The 20,811-nt window shown below is 42.3% G+C and overlaps 1 pseudogene; it reads left to right on the top strand.

Annotated features, from left to right (window-relative positions):
- The first annotated feature begins 375 nt into the window (after positions 1 to 375).
- LOC128598745 (exportin-4-like) lies at positions 376 to 3,823 on the top strand (annotated as a pseudogene).
- Positions 3,824 to 20,811: the final 16,988 nt, after the last annotated feature.

Genomic DNA, 20,811 nt, shown 5'->3' with positions numbered 1-20,811 from the left:
ACTTACACAATAGGAGAGTGGGCAACTCCTACGTGCACCATAGCCTATACTTGTTTAAAATTTTAGTTCATGGAAAAGTATAGGTTAAAAAATATTGCTGGCGATGCGCGGGGTCCAGCAGGGCGCACGGCTGCCAGAGTGTGGGCCCACAGCCAGGGCTTCGCCCCGCCCCGGTGCCCTGGCCGGGCTCACGCTGGTCACATCCTCGCCACCCAGAACCAGGCAGCCTGGGCAGGCCCGCCGAGGCCGCGACGCCGGCGTAGACGGCTGTGACGGCCCCGAGAGCGCGTGAGGCTCCGGGGTCGCTGCGGCGATTGGCCGGCTGCGGCGCCCGCTCCCAGAATGCAGCGCGTGGCGCGTCATTGAAGAGAGACCATGATGGCGGCGGCGCTGGGGCCCCCAGAAGTGATTGCTCATCTGGAGAACGCGGCCAAAGTTCTAATGGCACCACCTTCCGTGGTCAATAATGAGCAACGCCAGCATGCAGAGCACATATTCTTGTCATTTAGGAAATCAAAATCACCATTTGCAGTTTGTAAGCATATTTTGGAAACTAGTAAAGTAGACTATGTCCTTTTTCAAGCTGCCACAGCCATAATGGAAGCAGTTGTCTGAGAGTGGATTCTCTTGGGAAAAGGTAGCATTGAGTCACTACGAACATTCCTTTTAACCTACGTCTTACAAAGGCCTAACCTCCAAAAATATGTTCGGGAACAGATTCTACTAGCAGTAGCAGTAATTGTAAAGAGAGGATAAATTAGATAAATCAATTGACTGCAAAAGCATTTTTCATGAAGTCAGCCAGTTGATCAGTAGTGATAATCCCACTGTGCAAACTCTGGCCTGTTCTATTCTAACTGCACTATTGAGTGAATTTTCAAGTTCAAGTAAAACTAGCAACATTGGATTGAGTATGGAATTCCATGGTAACTGCAAAAAGAGTTTTCCAGGAAGAAGACCTTAGCCAGATCTTCATGTTAACTGTTGAAGTTCTACAGGAGTTTAGCAGGTGGGAAAACCTGAATGCTCAGATGTCTTCAGTATTTCGGAGGTACCTTGCACTCGCCAATCAAGTCTTGAGCTGGAATTTTCTTCCTCCAAATTTGGGCAGACATTATATAGCCTTGTTTGAATCCTCACAAAATGTGCTGTTGAAGCTAACAGAGTCCTGGTGGTGGACTCTTCTGGACAGCAGAGTTATGGAGCTTTTCTTCACAGTACATCGAAAAATCAGAGAAGATTCAGATATGGCACAAGATTCTCTACAGTGCCTTGCCCAGTTAGCTTCTCTCCATGGACCCATCTTCCCTGATGAAGGATCACAAGTTGATTATCTAGCACATTTCATTGAGGGATTACTGAATATTATCAATGGAATTGAAATATAAGATTCTGAAGCTGTGGGAATCTCCAGCATTATAAGCAACTTGATAACTGCGTTCCCTTGGAATGTTTTAGCTGCCATTCCAAGTGAACTTTTTTCCTCCTTTGTTAACTGCCTCACACACCTCACTTGTTCTTTTGGGCGAAGTGCAGCATTGGAAGAAGTGCTTGATAAAGATGACATGGTGTACATGGAAGCATATGATAAATTGCTGGAGTCCTGGCTAACTTTGGTCTAAGATGACAAACGTTTCCATAAAGGCTTTTTTACCCAACATGCAGTTCAAGTTTTCAATTCCTATATTTAGTGCCACTTAGCTGCTCCAGATGGCACAAGGAACTTGACTGCCAATGGTGTGTCTTCTCGGGAGGAAGAAGAAATAGTGAACTTCAAGAGGATGATCAAGACCAGTTTTCTGATCAACTAGCCAGTGTAGGAATGCTAGGAAGAATTGCTTCAGAACACTATATACCTCTTCTGACAAGTTTATTAGAAGAAAGAATAACAAGGCTCCATGTCAGTTACAGCGACATCAGCAACAATTACTTGCTTCACCTGGTTCAAGCACTATTGACAACAAAATGCTTGATGATCTCTATGAAGATATTCACTGGCTTATTTTAGTTACAGGCTACGTCTTAGCTGATGATACTCAGGGAGAGACTCCACTAATAACTCCAGAAATAATGGAATATTCCATTAAGCATTCATCTGAAGTTGACATTAATTGAACACTTCAAATTTTGGGATCTCTAGGAGAAAAGGTGTCTTCCATCCCAGGGTACAGAAGAACAGAGTCTGTGATTAGGCTATTATCTGCTATTCTAAGAGTTTCAGAAGTTGAATCTCGTGCAATAAGAGCAGATCTCACACATCTACTAAGCCCCCAAAATGGCAAAGATATTGTTTGGTTTCTAAAATGCTGGGCAAAGACTTACCTCCTGGTGGATGAAAAACTATATGATCAGATAAGTCTGCCATTTAGTACAGCATTTGGAGCAGATACGGAGGGTTCTCAGTGGATTATTGGCTACCTCTTACAAAAACTCATCAGTAACCTCTCAGTCTGGAGTAGCGAGCAGGACCTGGCAAATGACACTGTACAGCTCCTTGTCACGTTGGTGGAAAGAAGAGAAAGGGAAAACTTAGTAATTCAGTATGAAAACTGGTGGAACTTAGCTAAGCAGTTTGCAAGCCGAAGCCCACCTCTTAATTTCTTGTCAAGTCCTATGCAGAGGACACTGATGAATGCTCTAGTCTTAGGAGGTTTTGCACATATGGACACAGAAACCAAATAACAGTATTGGACAGAGGTCCTTCAGCCACTTCAGCAGCGATTCTTAAGAGTAATAAACCAAGAAAACTTTCAGCAGATGTGTCAGCAAGAAGTCAAGCAGGAAATCCCTGCCACACTGGAGGCTCTGTGTGGCATTGCTGAGGCTACCCAGATTGACAATGTAGCAATCCTTTTCAAATTTTTAATGGACTTCCTTACCAATTGCATTGGGTTGATGGACGTTTACAAGAATACACCAGAGACTGTCAATCTCATTATAGAAGTTTTTGTTGAAGTTGCACATAAACAGATATGTTGGAGAGTCCAAAGCTATGAATTTATGTGAAGTCTGCCTTACTTGGTTGCAAGTATATTCTAAGAATAATTTAGGGCGGCAGAGAATAGATGTTGCAGCAGAAGAAGAACAATACCAAGACCTACTTCTCATTATGGAACTTCTTACTAATCTTCTATCAAAAGAATTCATAGATTTCAGTGATACAGATGAAGTGTTTAGAGGACATGAGCTGGGTCAGATGGCAAACAGATTTGTCTCAGCAGCAGATGTTGTTTTATATAGAGTAAATCTTATTCTGCCCTGATGTCACAAGATCTTTTGACGTTTCCAACTCTTTGTAATCAGTACTACAAATTAATCACATTTATCTGTGAGATTTTTCCTGAAAAAAATACCACAGCTTCCAGAGGATCTGTTCAAAAGTCTGATGTACTCCCTAGAATTAGGAATGACCTCAATGAGTTCGGAAGTGTGCGATCTTTGCCTGGAGGCCTTGACACCATTAGCTGAACAATGTGCAAAAGCACAAGAAACAGATTCACCACTTTTTGTAGCCACATGGCACTTTCTAAAGCTGGTTTTTGATATGCTGGTTTTACAAAAGCACAACACAGAGATGACCACTGCGGCTGGTGAAGCTTTCTACATGTTGGTGTGTTTGCACCAGGCTGAATATTCTGAACTGGTCAAAATGTTACAATCAAGTCAACAAGACCCAGTTATTTACCAGAGATTAGCAGATGCCTTCAACAAGCTCACTGCAAGCAGCACTCCTCCTACGCTGGATCGGAAGCAGAAGATGGCCTTCCTAAAGAGTTTAGAAGAATTTATGGCAAATGTTGGTGGTCTTCTTTGTGTAAAATAAACAACAAAACTTTATGCTTAATTTATATCCTTTCTGCAAAGTGCACTGAATTGATGAAAGTTGACTTGAGTCTTGTCCTCCTCTTCAGTTCATTTGGCCATTTTGGATTTTGGACAGCCTGAAACTTTGATATGTAATACAGTTAAACAGGAGAGGTCAACTTTGAGTCAGCTTCTGCTGTTAGGTGTTAGCCACAGTCTGTCATATATGTGTCTCCTAGATTTTTAATGGCGATTTCAAATTTTCAACATGAAATTCCATATATGTGCAAACAGATATGGGCACCATGAAATACATAGTCAGTGCCTTTCCCCCTTTTATCAAAACATAGGTGGCTAGCCAAAGTTTAGAATTTTTAGGTGGATGGATGTATACTGGGCAGTGTTTCTCGAAATGTTGTCCATAGATCACCTGTGTCACATGAGGACCTGTGAAAAGGTAGATTCCTAGGCTCAACTGTAGACCTTCAGAATCAAAATTTCTCATTGACCCTGGAGTCTTCATTTAATAAGCTGCTCCCTTCCTTCTCCCCAAAAGTTTTAAATCAATGCAAGAGAAACATCAAAAATTCTTAAAGAGGTTCTGAGCTTTCTACCTTTTCCTCTCATTGATGATTAGGTTTGTAAGTCAGCAGGAAGAAACGACGTCACCAGGGGTTTGCTGGCTTTTTCTTAGTTTCATCTCCCTGTCCCCGGCCCCCCCAACCAACCCCGTGTTGCAGGTTTTGTGTAATACAGGTTTCTAATCATACTGTGATGCCTGAACTTGAGGAGGAAAATATATGTATATTTTTGTTCCATAAAAATAACTTAAGAAACTGTAGCCATTTCATTGCCTTAATTTTAAGAGGAAAATACAAAAAAGGAGCAGATTTATTTTAGTGAGAAATTAAATCTTTTTTTTTTTTTTTTTGTAGAGACAGAGTCTCACTTTACCACCCTCAGTAGAGTGCCATGACGTCACAGGACTCACAGCAACCTCCAGCTCTTGGGCTTCAGCAATTCTCCTGCCTCAGCCTCCCGAGCAGCTGGGACTACAGGCACCCGCCACAATGCCCAGCTATTTTTTTGGTTGCAGTTCAGGGCTGGGTTTGAACCTGCCACCCTCGGTATATGGGGCTGGCGCCCTACTCACTGAGCCACAGGCGCCACCCGAGAAATCAAATCTTGATGCTTCAGAGTTGGTTTAGGGTGTTAGCTGCTATGAGTCTGTTGCCCTTTTGATCGAGTATTTATGTAGGTTTAAGAGTGGAATGAAAGGCTCATTCCTAGGTTGTCTAACTTTTTAAGTGTGCTTCTACCTAGCCACATAGACCATATCTACTCTGAATGGCTTACTTAAGCAATAACAGTTTTAAAGGATGTGAATTACTGATTCACACAGACTATTGCACATTGGGGCATTAGGGGCAATAATCATGCTAGAGTGGATGTCATCTTTACGTCATGGGAGCTACATGAATTTAATTTGAGATTAAAAAATTCACTCTAGGATCCTCTAGTTTGATCTTTCTAATCAGGATTTTTATACTGCTGCCATGCTCCCTTAATTCTGTGTGCCAGCTTAAATAATAGAAATGAAAGCTAACTTAATAAACTGCAGGCATATGAAACTCTGCCCACTGCAATACCAGACTCACACCAACACAGTGGCAGGTGAGGGCTCTGGCACAGGTGCACTCTGAAATTGCTTAATGTGTCCTGCTACACCATCCTGCAATACAGTTTTTAAACCTGAATTGCACAGAGCATATACATCTTTACATGTAATGCGAAACTTTGTACAGCTCTGTGCTATTAGGTTATAGCTAACAAAACTGGAGCATCTACGTTACATCCAACCTGTACATGTGATGATAGGTATGGGTGAATGTAGGGCCTAGGGCCACAACTTTTTAAGGAACATTTATCTTTTTTTTTTTTTTTTTGTAGAGACAGAGTCTCACTTTATGGCCATGGCATAGAGTGCCATGGCATCACACAGCTCACAGCAACCTCCAACTCCTGGGCTTAAGCGATTCTCTTGCCTCAGCCTCCCGAGTAGCTGGGACTACAGGTGCCCGCCACAACACCCAGCTATTTTTTGGTTGCAGTTCAGCCGGGGCCTGGTTTGAACCCGCCACCCTCAGTATATGGGGCCGGCGCCTTACCTACTGAGCCACAGGCGCCGCCCAGGAACATTTTTCTTAATTTGACCACCATTGAGTAACACAGGGGAGCAAAATATGTCTTTAAAGATTGCTAGGAAGAAAACTAATATCACTCTTTATGAAATACATGTTTTTGTATTTTAAAAAATACTTTGATGCATTTATTTTTAGATTTTTTTTTCATTAAAGAACTTGAAGTGGTATGCAGCATTAATAGATTTGTTTTAAATTGTAAAAAAAAAAAAAATACTGCTGGCTAAAACACATATGACTCACTCTGGTATGCTCTGAAGAGGTAACCAAGTAGTTAAAGCTAAACAAGCTACAGCAATTAAAGCCCATGACCAAGTCAGGGCCACACGAATGAGGGACAGTTCCCATACAGTAGCCCTAGAATGGACAGAGAAGGGAAGTCTACATAATAGCTTGTTATTGCCCGAGAGGACCAAGGGGTCTGTTTGTGGCCAGTCAGGCAAAAGAAGTTTCCTGCTCTCAGGTTCTAATACTCTAAGGCTTAGGAACTCTGGGTGGCCAGAGGGGTGGAGAGGCAGCACGCTGGTTCTGACCTCACTTCCTACGTTCCCGATCCCCGGAAGTCAGACCCACTGCCAGGCTCCGGGTCAGAGGTGTGGCCACTGTGGCCTGTGCCATTCTGGCACCTGTGCTCTTGGACAAGCCGAGCAGTTTGGCATCACTTGATCCCCCCCAGCTGTTCTCCTCAGGGCCTGGAGAATGTTTGGTGACTCAGAATAAAATATGTGAAAGGTTCCCAAACAAACACAACCCACAATTCAATTCAAAATCAATGAGAACGTCAGTCCTGGGAAAGCACAACATGGAAGGAAACAAATTGCTTTTGAGCAGCAGTGACCCCCAGCCAGGGCCAGTGAAGGAAAATTCCTCGCAGGCTGTGTTCCCAGGACTCGCGCCCTGCCTCTTCTCTCCCAGAAGCCCCAGACAGCCTCACAGGATAGTCACCGCCCTGAACACTCCACACAAACCTACCTCTACTAGGTCTGCAGATATATACAAATGCACGGAGGTGTCCTCTACTAGGAGCACCAGAGAACACACCCCTACCAGTCAGGCCCCTGTCTTTCCTCCAAGGCCCCTGCATAGCTGCTGCCCCGCCCTGTCAGTGGCCCTGTCCTCCCTCTGTACCTATGCATAGCCACTGCCCCGCCCTGTCAGTGGGGCTGTCCTCCCTCTGTACCTATGCATAGCCACTGCCCCGCCCTGTCAGTGGGGCTGTCCTCCCTCCATAGGCCCCTGCATAGCCACTGCCCCGCCCTGTCAGTGGGGCTGTCCTCCCTCCATAGGCCCCTGCATAGCCGCTGCCCCACCCTGTCAGTGGGGCTGTCCTCCCTCCATAGGCCCCTGCATAGCCACCGCCCCATGCTGTCAGTGGGGCTGTCCTCCCTCCATAGGCCCCTGCATAGCTGCTGCCCGGCCCTGTCTGTGGGCCCATCCTCCCTCTGTACCTATGCATAGCTGCTGCACAATCAGACCCTAGAGCAGCATCACTTGTGTTTAATTAGGGCCTGAGTGGAAGCCGGTAAAAACCCCCAAGAGGCAGCCTGGGGAGGGGGGGAAGCACCACACAGAACCTTGACAATTATATGTAGTCTGATCATCTCTGTCCCACCCCCACCCTTGGAGAACACACTGTGCTTGTGCCTGGCACCTGCTTAGCATTTGCATGCTTCTTGCCAACCAAAAATAATCACAATTAACTGAGAAACCATTATGTGCCAGGCACATTCATGCTCTTTTCACATTCTTATTTGATTCCTCAAGTAAGCCCATGATTTAGGTACTATTTCTATTTCCATGGAAACACACAAAAATACATTAAGTAACTTACCTACGGTCTGCAGCTACAGCAATGGGACAGGCCCCCGACTCAGGTCAGTCTCTAAACTAGATTCTATTCATGATGTATCCATCCAAGTGTCCCACAGCCTGCCCTGACCACGGTCCTCCTCCATCTGCCCACAGCCTTGATTGGTCCACCCCTTTCGAGGTCCTCTCCCTACATCTGCAGCATGCTTCTGGCTTATTAAGAGATAGATGGGACACAGGTTTACTCTGAAACCCTAAGCTCACCTGCGAAAGACGGTAAGTCTGGCCATGCCCTGAGTGCCTTTCATGTGGTGGGCGCTGGGAGCCTGGACAGCACAGAAGGACGTCGTCACAGGGAGCATGTACGCCTTCTGGTGGATTCCTACATCTCCTGGGTTCCCTGGGATGTGAGGTTTTCCCAAAGGTCCACAAATCTCCAGGGCAAAAATGTTCCTGAAGTGTATCCATGAGGAGAGAGTCAAATTTCAACCCTCAAATTAAGAGATGTTATTTTCATAAAAGTGTAAAAACCGAATGACATAACAAATCAGATTAGCCAAAGGCAGGGTGTGGTGGCTCACGCCTGTAATCCCAATACTTTGGGAGGCTGAGGTGAAGGGATCACTTGAGGCCAGGAGTTGAAGACCAGCCTGGGCAACATAGCAAGACCCCATCTCTAAAAAAATTTTAAATTAGCTGACTATGGTGACCTGTAGTCACCTCCTCCCAGCTACTCAGGAGGCTGAGGCAAGAGGATTGCTTGAGCCCAAGAGTTCAAGGTTACAGTGAGCAATGATGACACCACTCACTATACTCTAGCCTGGGCAACATAGCAAGATCCTATTGAAAGAGAGACAAGAGGAAAGGAAAGTGTAGGGGAAAAGGGAACGGGATGAGTAAAGGGGGGAGGGGAGCAGGGGAGGGGAGAAAGGGAAGGGGAGGGGATGGGAGGAATCAGATTAGCAGTACCAAATTTCAGGACCACAGGTAAAAACCAGAGGGCTGATTTATAACATCTCTATTCCTTTAGATCTGTGGTAAACCAGCAATAACATATTAAATATACTAGTGGCCATTCCACTGCTTTTTTAATTATTCAGAATAACTTTTAAATTGCTTTTAAAAAGTGACCTGTCTGCATCAGAGAACTTCAGGGAATTGAGTTCTGTTGGCATCTGCATTACTGGAGTAACCACTTCCTTTAAATGTTCGCCTTCCCATGTTTACAGTCGTAGAGTAGAGTGTGTCCTTACGAGTCTTAGAGATCATCTAACTTGAATTCTTCATTTTTAGAGACTAGGAAATCAAATTACAGAAAAGCCACTAAATGAAATAGAAAATCACAGTTCAGCATTATTTACAGCCTACCTTCTAGGCAACAGCAAGGACACCTCACACCCAGCGAGCTGGGACCTTTGCTTCTGTTCTCAAGGGAAAACAATGTAAGAAGTTATATGTGTCCCAAGGTTTCATACATTCTGAACTTTTGTCAGGCTTGAAAGGTAAATTGAAAGTCCTGACATTTTCATTTTAAAAAGCTTAGAAATCAATAAGCAGGAGGAATCAAACAACACCACACTGGCAACACAGCTCAGCAGATGTATGACAAAAATCATATTTGAACAATGGTTATTTAAATGACTAAACCTAGAAGAAGCACTATGTACTTTGCTCTTTTTTTTCTATGACCTCCCCTTGCTTATTTCAAAGAAGATATTTTGAGTAGCCAATAGCAGGCTTCCTAATTCTGATTCTTGTTTGTCCAGATCACAAAAGTAGTTGTTTCTCAGTTTCTGGAAGAGGCAGCTCATGTCTGTCACCCGTCAAAACACATCTAGCTGATCACTTCCAGAAGAGATTTCCGTGAACCCCCCAAGGTTCCCCGGTGACATCGTACAGTGTTGCATTTGGACTGTTAATTAGCAGCTCTTCTCCACCTATTCTGGTGTGTCCTTCAGCCCAGGGGCCAGCCTTAAACTTCTGGGTCTCTCTGCTGCCTCCTAGTCCTGGTCCTTAGCAGGTGTTGAGATCTCTCTAATGTAAAGGCGCCTTCTTCCTGCCCTGCTCTCACTGCAGGAAAGCACTGCATAGCATTAAGGAGATGAAGAAAAATGAGTGAATATAAATCTGTAGAGATTTCCAAAAGGATGTATTTCCTGAATCTTCTGTTTAGAGAATTAATTTGTTCAAACTCATGAACTGACAAAAATGCTCAATTGCACCATTCACTGGAAGTTGAAGGGTGTGCGTGCCACCACCAGCAAGCAATGGCGTCCCCAAGTCTACTGACGAACAGTTTCTAATGTAACATTTTTATCATCCTGAAACCCCCTTCAAGAACACACATTTTACAACTCTGCTGAATTAAACCAGGTTTGAGGGATACCGCACTTCAGCAGGGCTGTCTTCTAGATAGCTATTTACCATTTTTAAGGTTTTTGTTTCATTATTTACATTTTGGAAAAAAAGTGACCCTTTTAAGAGATCATTTTTACTTAAAATGACAGAGACTTTCAAAAAAAATTTTGTCTGACTCACATAATCTTTCTTAGTGAAAAGGGACATTCTTCGTCTTACTCTGCCCTGCCCAGCCTCCTTCCTGACTCTGAGACACAGCTGGGGGTGGGGAGTGGGTGCAGCAGCCTCCCCCCAGTAAGTGCTGTCCATAAAGCAAGCATAGTAGCACCTGCCTGGTGGGCTTACCACCTCTTCTCCCTCCCCCAACTCTACTGTTTCAAAATTTGACCTAGATGCCCAAAGTTTTGAGGTTGCACGTGTCTTTTCTGGGCAATAAGAAAGTGATTAATGGTGAAATATGTCCATTGAGCACCTACTCCTGAAAACGAAACTACTTGTGGCTATAATTCTCCTTATCCTGGGAGCAAAAGATAAGTTCACATTGGGGCCCCCAGAGCACTCTTACTGCCCTATAGTGGATGTTTTAATATATAAACTTATTTTATTATTCCAAGGCTAACCCACTAACTAAACACTCATTATTTTCCTCTGTGTTCATAAGAGGAACAATAGAGTCATCAGTGTTCACATGTAGGTGAAAATGTCCTTAGATTGCCACACATGTACATGGAATGGAACCAGTTTGATTTTCCAAGTACGGACATTTTGGTATTGACCAGACCAAAGGCCAAAGAGGTCTATGCACCTCTTAGCTGGTGACAACTGACTCTGAGAATCACATGGGCAGAGTCGTCCCTGCGAGGATGCCTTGTCACTACAAGCCTTCAGAACTTAAATGCTACCCTAGTGGGTAGAGGAACAAGGAAGAACTCTGAATAGAGACAGAATTTCTATCACCTCAACAGAATGGTGGCCCAAATTAGATGTCACATTTGGGAAATATAAGTTACATTTTCTAGATACATAATTTGTAAATAGAAATTTGAAACTCAGTAAATGAGGAGGTTTATCTAGAATCTCTAGGAATCCTCCTGACGTCATGAACTGATTAAAAACCCTACAAATGGAACCAAGTCTACCATAGGCAATGACTGCAGCCCCAGGAGGGAAAAGTTAGGTCCCCAGACACCAAGGCTGACTTGTGGAATCACAGAGAGCAATGAAGCTGTGAGTGGGAAAAAGAAATTCTTTAAATGTCCCAGGAAGAAACAGATTGAGCGGGTGGCGCCTGTGGCTCAGTCGGTAAGGCGCCGGCCCCATATACCGAGGGTGGCGGGTTCAAACCCGGCCCCGGCCAAACTGCAACCAAAAAATAGCCGGGCGTTGTGGTGGGCGCCTGTAGTCCCAGCTACTCGGGAGGCTGAGGCAAGAGAATCGCTTAAGCCCAGGAGTTGGAGGTTGCTGTGAGCTGTGTGATGCCATGGCACTCTACCAAGGGCCATAAAGTGAGACTCTGTCTCTACAAAAAAAAAAAAAGAAACAGATTGAGCATTAGAAATAAAAAAGAGGAACAGGGGAAGAATGTAGACACATCGTAGACTCTCCAAGTAGCAGAAAACCTCAAAGGACTGAAGTGTGGAAAGTGAGATGTACAACCTGTCCCTGGTCCCAGTGGTCCTCTAAGTATTGCGAAGGGAACAGTGACCCCACAAAGGCACTGAAGGCCCATTTCCACCCAGTGATAAGCCCATTAAACTGCCCTTGATATTTAAGGCCCAGAAACACACACAGAGGCTATACTTGGAGAAGGCTGCAGCTTGTCCAGGTTAGAAAGAGCACCGCCCAAGTTTGGGGGAGATTTCTCAGAGAGCCACTGAGGCCTGGTCGCTGCTGCTTTACCTGTAAGACAACCAAACACCAAGGCAGTCTGTTTACACAGCGACTGAAAGAAGTCAGAATGTCTCAGAGAGCTGATGGGAGCCAAGGAGAAAGGTCGACCGGTCCTGGGAGAGGACCCCTCTTCCCCTCAATTCAAGATAGTCGAGATGCAGAGATTGGGCTTGAAGCTCAAGGACGGACCACAGCTGGAAATTCAAGTTGGAGAACAAGCCCATGTTACCAGATGCTTTTAAGCAAGAAAAGGTATCTCAGCCCTCAGGTGTGTGGACAGACTGTACAGGCTTATCTCAGCCCAAAGGAAGCTCTGCCATGTCCTTCCCCGTGACTTTTTAGGTGACAACCATCGTGAAGAATGCAATTTGGGAGCTGGATGCAGGAGAAAGAGAGGAAGGGAAACAAGAAATTAGTGTGACAGGCAGGATAAGGGCTTGAAGAAAAATTAAGTTCAGATGTTTAAAATACATGTGGTCTGAGAGTCATATTTACTATAAAAGTCTATGGTTTTTAACCATAAATTATACTTCACCTGTAAGTAAAACCTAATTCCACATGCACGACTATATTTGTTGCCCATAGTAGCAACAAGCACTGGCTCTGTACATGTCCTTAATCATGACAGGCACGATGACATTAAGAACAAATCCCTCCCAGTGGTCCCCCTGTCCCCACCCAGGCATCGTGTTTCTTAGCTTACTCCGGCTTCTCTGTGCTGGCAGTTTGGTTCCTGAGCCTTTCTCACTCAGCCTGCTGACTGGCGCTGCTCTGTGACCCCTCACACTCTGGAACAAGGGTTCCTGGTTCCACTGTGGCTGTTTTCACTGCCCTGCCTTGGCTGTGTTCAAACTCTTTGAACTTTATTTCTGGGCACTTTGACTTATCTACCAGGCCAAACTCATGCCCAGCCCTCAACCCAGCCCAGGTCTCCGCTACGAGATTATCCGTAAGGCACAGGCAAAGAAGAACTCCATGAAGTAAGACAGCCCCACCCCCAAAAAAATCAGGTATGAAAAGAAGAGCAGGTAAAAGGTGCTCCAGGGAGATCCTGGAGAAGAGAAGGCAGCACAGTGAGATGAGATGTCCGCCTCACCCCCAGCTGGATGGACAGACCATGGTTGCCAAGGTACCGACCCCCACACTTACTCAGAGCTGGACCATAAGTCATTTTCAGTTTCAAAGCAATGGAAAGAGTGGATATGAACAATACATTTTTATCTATGCTAACATTTTAAAACAAAGCAGCAGTATTCTATTTGTTCAAATCTGTTTTATATGTTCTAGTAAGAATGTTTTAGTAGAAATTTCATTTGAAATGTGAAATTGTTTATGCTACTGATACAAATTCAAAACAATCCACCATCTAGGGATTTACTATTGTGATGGCTTTTTAAACATATTGATTATTACAGAGTTACTGCAGAGAAGAGAGCCTACAAATGTAGCCAAGTGTGATTCTCCTCATGACATTTCCCAAGGATGTTCCTCTTGCAGACACTGAAGTTCTGTGAGCGGGAGAGACTCCCTGAAGACATTTATGTTCAGCCACAGTAAAGGACTCTTGATCAAAGCTGAAGTACAGAAAACGTAGAACAATTCGTTTGCTTCACCTCTGCTATCTTCAAAAGATTCCAGGACAACAGTATAAAATGAAAAGAAAATATATTTATAGCTTGGACGTCTTGAAAAAAATCTAGAATTCTAAGCTTTTCATTCCAGTGGCATTTTCAATACAGTACCCAGATTTATAAAGCACCAAATGTTACATGCTTTATGTTGTGCCCAGATGTCCCAGGGAGATCTCTTCTTGCCAGTTGTTGGGTCGCACCATCTTGCCACGGTGGTGAACTTTGTCTGTTTTCTGTTGTTGTGCAGGCTGATGTGCAGGGCTGTGATCACAGCTCACTATAACCCCAAACTCCTGGGCTCCAGCCCAGATTACTGTTGTTGGTCACTGTGCATGTGTTTGTCGGCCATTTTGTTTCTCTCCTTTTGAAAAGATGTCTTTTGCCTACTTTTTTTTAAATTGTTTGGGATTCATTGAGGGTACGAAGAATTAGGTTACACTGGTTGAATATGTTAGATAAAGATCCTCTTATAATTTTGGCCTGCCCCCAAGAGATGCGCCATACACCGTAACCCCTAAACCCCTCCCTTAACCCCACTCCCTCATTCCCTCACACCCCCCCCCTTTGTATTAGCTCATCTACTGCCTTCATACTAGGATTGAGAACATTGGATTCTTGCTTCGTCATTCTTGTGATGCTTTACTAAGAAAAATGTGTTTCACTTCCATCCAGATTAATACAAAAGATCTAAAGCCCCCATCTTTTTAATGACTGAATAGTATTCCATGGTATACATATACCACAGCTTGTTAATCCATTCCTGAGTTGGTGGGCATTTAAGCTGTTTGTACATTTTGGTGATTGTAAATTGAGCTGTGATAAACAGTCTAGTGCAAACATCCTTATGATAAAATGATTTCTTTTCTTCTGGGTAGATACCCGGTAATGGGATTGCAGGATCAAATGGGAGGTCTAATTTGAGTTCTTTGAGGATTCTCCATATTTCCTTCCAAAAAGATTGTAATTGTTTGCAGTCCAACAGTGTAAAAGTGTTCCCTTCTCTCCACATCTATGCCAGCATCTGCAGCTTTAAGGTTTGTGATGTGGGCAACGCTCACTGGAGTTAGGTGATATCTCAGGGTGGTTTTGATTTGCATTTCTCTGATAATTGGTGACACAATGAGCATTTTTTATATGTTTGTTAGCCATTCATCTGTCTTTTTTAGAGAAAGTTCTATTCATCTCACTTGCCCATTGATATAAGGGATTATTGGCTTTTTGTTGTTGTTGTTGTTGTTGCTGCTTTGAGTTCTCTGTAGATCCTAGTTATCAAGGTTTTGTCCAATTTATAACATGCAAATATCTTTTCCCATTCTGAAGGTTGTCTGTTTGCTTTGGTTGCTGATTCCTTAGCTGTACAGAAGCTTTTCAGTTTAATTAAGTCCCTTTTGTTTATTTTTGTGGTTGTTGCAATTGCCACGGAAGTCTTTATAAAATCTTTCCCCAGACTGATACCTTCAAGTTTTTTCCCCACACTTTCTTCAAGTATTTTTATTGTTTCGTGCCTGAGATTTAAATCTTTTATCCATCTTGAATCAATTTTTGTAAGTGGTGAGAGGTGTGGGTCTGGTTTCAGTCTTTTATGTGTGGTTATCCAATTCTCCCACCCCCATTTATTGAATAGGAATTCTTTTCCCCAATGTATGTTCTTGTTTGGTTTCTCAAAGATCAGATGGCTATAAGAGATTAGTTTAATCTCATGGTTTCCTATTCAGTTCCAAATGTCAATGTCTATTTTTGTGCCAATACCATGCTCTTTTGATCACTATGGCCTCACAGTATAGCCAAAAGTTTGGTATGCTGATACCCTTGGCTTTGTTTTTATTACTAAGAATTGCCTTGGCTATACAGGGAATCTTCTGGTTTCATACAAAATGAAGAATTTTTTTCTAATCCTTGAAAGTATGATGATGGTATTTTAATGGGATTGCATTGAATCTGTAGATTGCTTTGGGAAGTACAGATATTTTCACAATGTTGACTCTTCCCAGCCATGAGCACAGTATGTTCTTCCATTAGTTAATATCTTCTATTTCTTTTCTTAGGGTTTGGTAATTTTCTTTATAGAGGTCCTTTACTTCTTTTGTTATGTATATTCCTAGGTATTTCATTTTCTTTGAAGCTACTGTGAAGGGAATTGTGTCCTTGATTAGTTTCTCATCTTGGCTGTTATTGGCATATACGAAGGCTACTAACTTGTGGACATTGATTTTATATCCTGAAACATTGCGTATTTTTTGATGACTTCCAGGAGTCTTGTGGTTGAGTCTTTGGGGTTATCTAAGTATCAGATCATATCATCAGCAAAAAGCAAGAGTTTGACTTCCTCTGCACCCATTTGGATGCCCTTTATTTCCTTGTCTTGCCTGATTGTATTGGCTAGAACTTCCAGCACTATGTTGAATAGTAGTGCTGATAGAGGACAACCTTGTCTGGTTCCAGTTCTAAGTGAAAAAGCTTTCAGTTTTACTCCATTCAGTAAAATATTAGCAGTGGGTTTGTCATAGATAGCTTCAATCAGTTTTAGAAATGTGCCACCTATGCCTATATTCTTCCGTGTTCTAATTAGAAAGGATGCTGGATTTTATTGAATGCTTTTTCTGTGTCTATTGAGAGAATCATATGGTCTTTGTTTTTGCTTCTATTGATATAGTGAATTATGTTTATGGACTTGTGTATATTAAACAAGCCTTGCATCCCTGGGATGAAATCTACTTAATTATGATGAATGATTTTTTTTAATGTGTTGCTGTAACCTATTGGCTAGGATTTTGCTGAGAATTTTTGCATCTATATTCATTAGTGAGATTGCTCTGAAATCCACCTTTTTAGTTGGGTCTTTTCCTGGTTTTGGCATCAGGGTGATGTTTGCTTCATAGAACGTGTTGGAGAGGATTCCTTTCTTCTCAATTTTTTATAATAATTTCTGCAGTATGGGTATAAGCTCTTCTTTGAAGGTTTGATAGGATTCCAGTGTGAAGCCATCTGGACCAGGGCATTTTTTCTTGGGAGTTATTTTATTGTTTCTTTGATCTCGGATCTTAAAATTAGTCTGTTCAAGAGATCTATTTCTTCTTGATTAAGTCTAGGGAGAGGGTGTGATTCCAGGTATTGGTCCATCTTTATCATTGTCAAATTTCTGGGCATAGAGTTTCTTGTACTACTGAAAGATGATCTCTTGTATGTCTGTGGCATCTGTTGTTATTTCCCCTTTATTGTTTCTGATTGAGTTTATTAGAGATTTTACTTTTCTGTTTCTAGTTAATCTGGCCAAAGGTTTATCAATTTTATTTATTTTTTGGAAAAACTGACTTTTTGTTTCATTAATTTTCTGAATGATTCTTTTGTTATCAATTTCATTAATCTCTGGTTTCATTTTGATTATTTCTTTTCTTCTGCTGGGTTTGGGATTAGATTGTTCTTCTCTTTCCAATTCCATAAGATGGTTCATGAGTCTGTTAATGTGCTCTCTTTCTGTTTTTCAAATGCAGGCATCTAACGCAATAAATTTTTCTCTCAGGATTGCTTTTGCTGTATCCCACAGGTTTTGGTAAGTTGTGTCTTCATTGTTGTTATGTTTGAGAAATTTAAGGATTCCCTATTTTATCTCTTCCTGAACTCAACTATCACTCAGCATAAGGTTGTTTAATTTCCAAGTCTTTGTGTGGGAATGAACATTTTTATCAGAGTTAAGTTCCATCTTTATCGCCTTGTGCTCTGAGAAGATACAAGGTATAATTTCTATTCTTTTAATTTTGCTAAGGTTTAATTTGTATTCTAGGATATGGGCAATTTTGGAGTAAATACCATGGGCTGAGGAGAAAAATGTATATTCCTTAGTTTTGGGATGGCATGCTCTGTATGTCTATTAATCCCATTAGTTCTAGGGTCACGTTTAAGTCCTTTGTATACCTTTGTTTAGTTTCTGTTTAGAGTATCTGTCCAGTTCTGTCAGAAAGATGTTAAAGTCCCCACCTATTATGGTATTATGGGATATCATATTTCTCAGACCCATCAAGGTCTGTTTCATACATTTGGGGGCACTTAAGTTTGGGGCATAAATATTTAAAATTGAAATGTATTCTTTTTTTGGTTGAAATTTAAAATTGAAATGTATTCTTGTATTGTTCCTTTGACAGTATAAAGTGTCTATCTTTGTCTTTCTTAACTTCAGTTGCTTTGAATCTGCTTCTATCTGAAAATAAGATTGGAACCCCTTCTTTCTTCTAATTTGCATTTGCTTGATATACTGTTTTCCATCTCTTAACCCTAACTCTTGATTTGTTCTTCAAGGCTAGGTGTGTCTCCTGGAGATAGCATATGGATGCCTTTTGCTTTCTTATCCAATCAGCCAGCCTGTGCCTCTTCAGTGGTGAATTCAGTCCATTGCATTTATTGAGAAAATTGATAAGTGTGGTGGAGTTCTATTCATCTTATTTTGTGAAAGTCCTTTGTATAGTTTTACCCTTTGTACCATTGTGGAAGCTAAGTTTTGACCTTTAGCTTCTGGGTGTTTACTTTACTGGTGGTCCAATGTGATGGTCAGTGCTGAGAATAGGTATAAGTATTCTTATAGAGCTGATTTTGTAGCAAATTCTCTTAGTGCTTGTATATCTGCAATTTGATTTCTCCATCAATTTTGAAGCTTAGTTTAGTAACATACAGAATTCTGGGCTGAAAAGTATTTTGTTTAAGAATGTTGAAGGTGAATGACCATACTCTTCTGATTTGGAAGGTTTCAGCTGAAAAGTCTACTGTTGGGAGAGTGAGAGCAAGATGGTGGCCGAGTGACAGCTTCCCTGCAACTGGGCACCGTGAGTCTGGGGAGATAGGAATCCAGACATCTCTGGCTGGTGGAATATACCCATAATCATCCCTTTGAGGATACAGGGAGTCAGCAAGAGATGGCTGGACCCCAATAGGAGGACAAAAACAGTGGAAAACTGGCAAGTGGTTGCGTGTGTTCAATCGGTCTAATCCCACCGGCAGCTGTAAGTACAGCAGCAACAAGACTGCAAACCGGAAAGGCCTTACCTGTGAACTGTTTTCGTGTTTTTGGACTTGGCACTCAGTTGAATTGCCTTGGGGAGAGCTTGAGCAGGAGTGTGGAGAACTTTGGGTGTTGTCTAGGGCCCCAGACTGAGCCACTGAGCAAGACGGAGCTAATAGTGTTCAGCTCTGGGCCGAAGGGAGCCAATGTGAGAGAACTGCCTGGGCAAGCTCTGCCCTCAGGATCGCAGAGCAAGGATCGGGCAGGAGCTAATAACCTAGTGACTGAGCAGCTTAAAGGCAGGGACTGAGCCACCTTACAGCCTTAACCCTCAGGGGCAACATGAGACCAGTTGTTGCACACTGGGTAAGTGGATAGCCACTTCAGCAGTGATCCCAGCGACAAGCGCTTTCCTGGAAAAGCTTCTGCTTAGTCACGATTAGAAGTTTAAAGTGCCTTTTAAGAGGGCTGAAAGAGATTTAGGGTCGCCACCCTGTGGGGTTTCAGAAATCAGCAGAGGCCTCCAGTCGTATCAGCATTGTAATTAACATCTCATACCCCAAAAGACCACCTGTTGCCCAGACAATAGTCAATAAGATATATATACTACTTTGTTTTTGATTTTTGTTATTGTTGTTGTTAGTTTGTTTTTTGTTTATTTTGTTGTTGTTGTTTTGTTTTATAATTTCAACCTTTTCCATACAGATTTTTTCTTTTCTTTTTTCTTTCCTTTCTTTCTCCATTTTTCTAATTTAAATACAATTTCCCATTGCTGTCTTTTTCAATAATTAGAACTTCATTTTTACTAGTGTTTCTACCCCTATTATTTGGTTTTTCACCCAATTTTATCCCATAAAGTTTTCTGTTTCTTTGTTTTGGTTTGACTTATAGCATTTTTGTCTTTGCTCTCTACTTGGTGGGGTGGGGTACTAGGTCTGATCAGATTAGAAAAGAGCTGCTGACCTCAAGGGAACCACCCAACCAGACACCCCCAGAGGTTGGGGTTTTTAAAAGGTTGTGTCAAAGTACCCACACTGTACACCCATATTGCTCTGTCTCCCTCTTTCTGTGCCTCTCTTCTTTTTGTCAGTATTCCTTTTTACCCATCCCCCTCTCCTTTCTCTATTTTCTTTTCTTTCTTTCTTTTTCTTTCTTTTATCCCTTCTTGTTCTTCAACCGTCTCATCCTTACGGTTCTGTACAAAAAGAACTCATCAAAACCTTAGTCCACAGGCACAGGAACTTAAAGAGCAAGAGGAAGTGAAAGGAAAATTAGGGCAAGGAAACAGATAAAAGAAATCACTCATGAGGAAGAATCAGCAGAAAACTCCTGGCAACATGAAGAACCAGTCCAGAACAATCCCTCCAAGGGACCATGAGGTAGCTACTGCAGATGATTCCACCTATAAAGAAACATTAGGAATGACAGAAAGGGAATTTAGACTACACATGATGAAAACAATGAAAGAAATGATGGAAACAATGAAGGAAACTGCTAATAAAGTGGAAAATAACCAAAAGGAAATCCAAAAACAGAATCAAATAAGAGATGAATGATATGAAGAATATAAAAAAGATATAGCAGAGCTGAAGGAACTGAAACAGTCAATTAGGGAACTTAAAGATGCAATGGAAAGTATCAGCAACAGGTTAGACCATGCAGAAGAAAGAATATTGGAGGTAGAGGACAAAGTTCTTGAGATAACTCAGATAGTAAAAGAGGCAGAAAAGAAGAGAGAGAAAGCAGAACGTTCCCTGTCAGAATTATGGGACCTTATGAAGCGTTCCAACATACGAGTTATAGGAATCCCAGAAGGGGAAGAAGAATGCCCCAGAAGAATGGAAGCCATACTAGAGAATATTATAAAAGAAAATTTCCCAAATATCACCAAAGATTCTGACACACTGCTTTCAAAGGGATATCGGACCCCAGGTCACCTCAACTCTAACCGAGCTTCTCTGAGACACATTGTGATGAACCTGCCCAAAGTCAAGACAAAAGAAAAGATTCTGCAAGCTGCCAGGAGTAAATCCAGGAGTAAATGCCAGTTGACCTACAGGGGCAAATCCATCAGAGTGACTGCAGACTTCTCTAATGAAACTTTTCCAAGCAAGAAGACAGTGTTCAT

The sequence above is a fragment of the Nycticebus coucang genome, chromosome 11 (assembly GCF_027406575.1).
Source record: "Nycticebus coucang isolate mNycCou1 chromosome 11, mNycCou1.pri, whole genome shotgun sequence".
Taxonomy (NCBI): Eukaryota; Metazoa; Chordata; class Mammalia; order Primates; family Lorisidae; genus Nycticebus; species Nycticebus coucang.
Note: the sequence above shows the minus strand (reverse complement) of the source record. Positions and strands in the feature narration are given on the sequence as shown.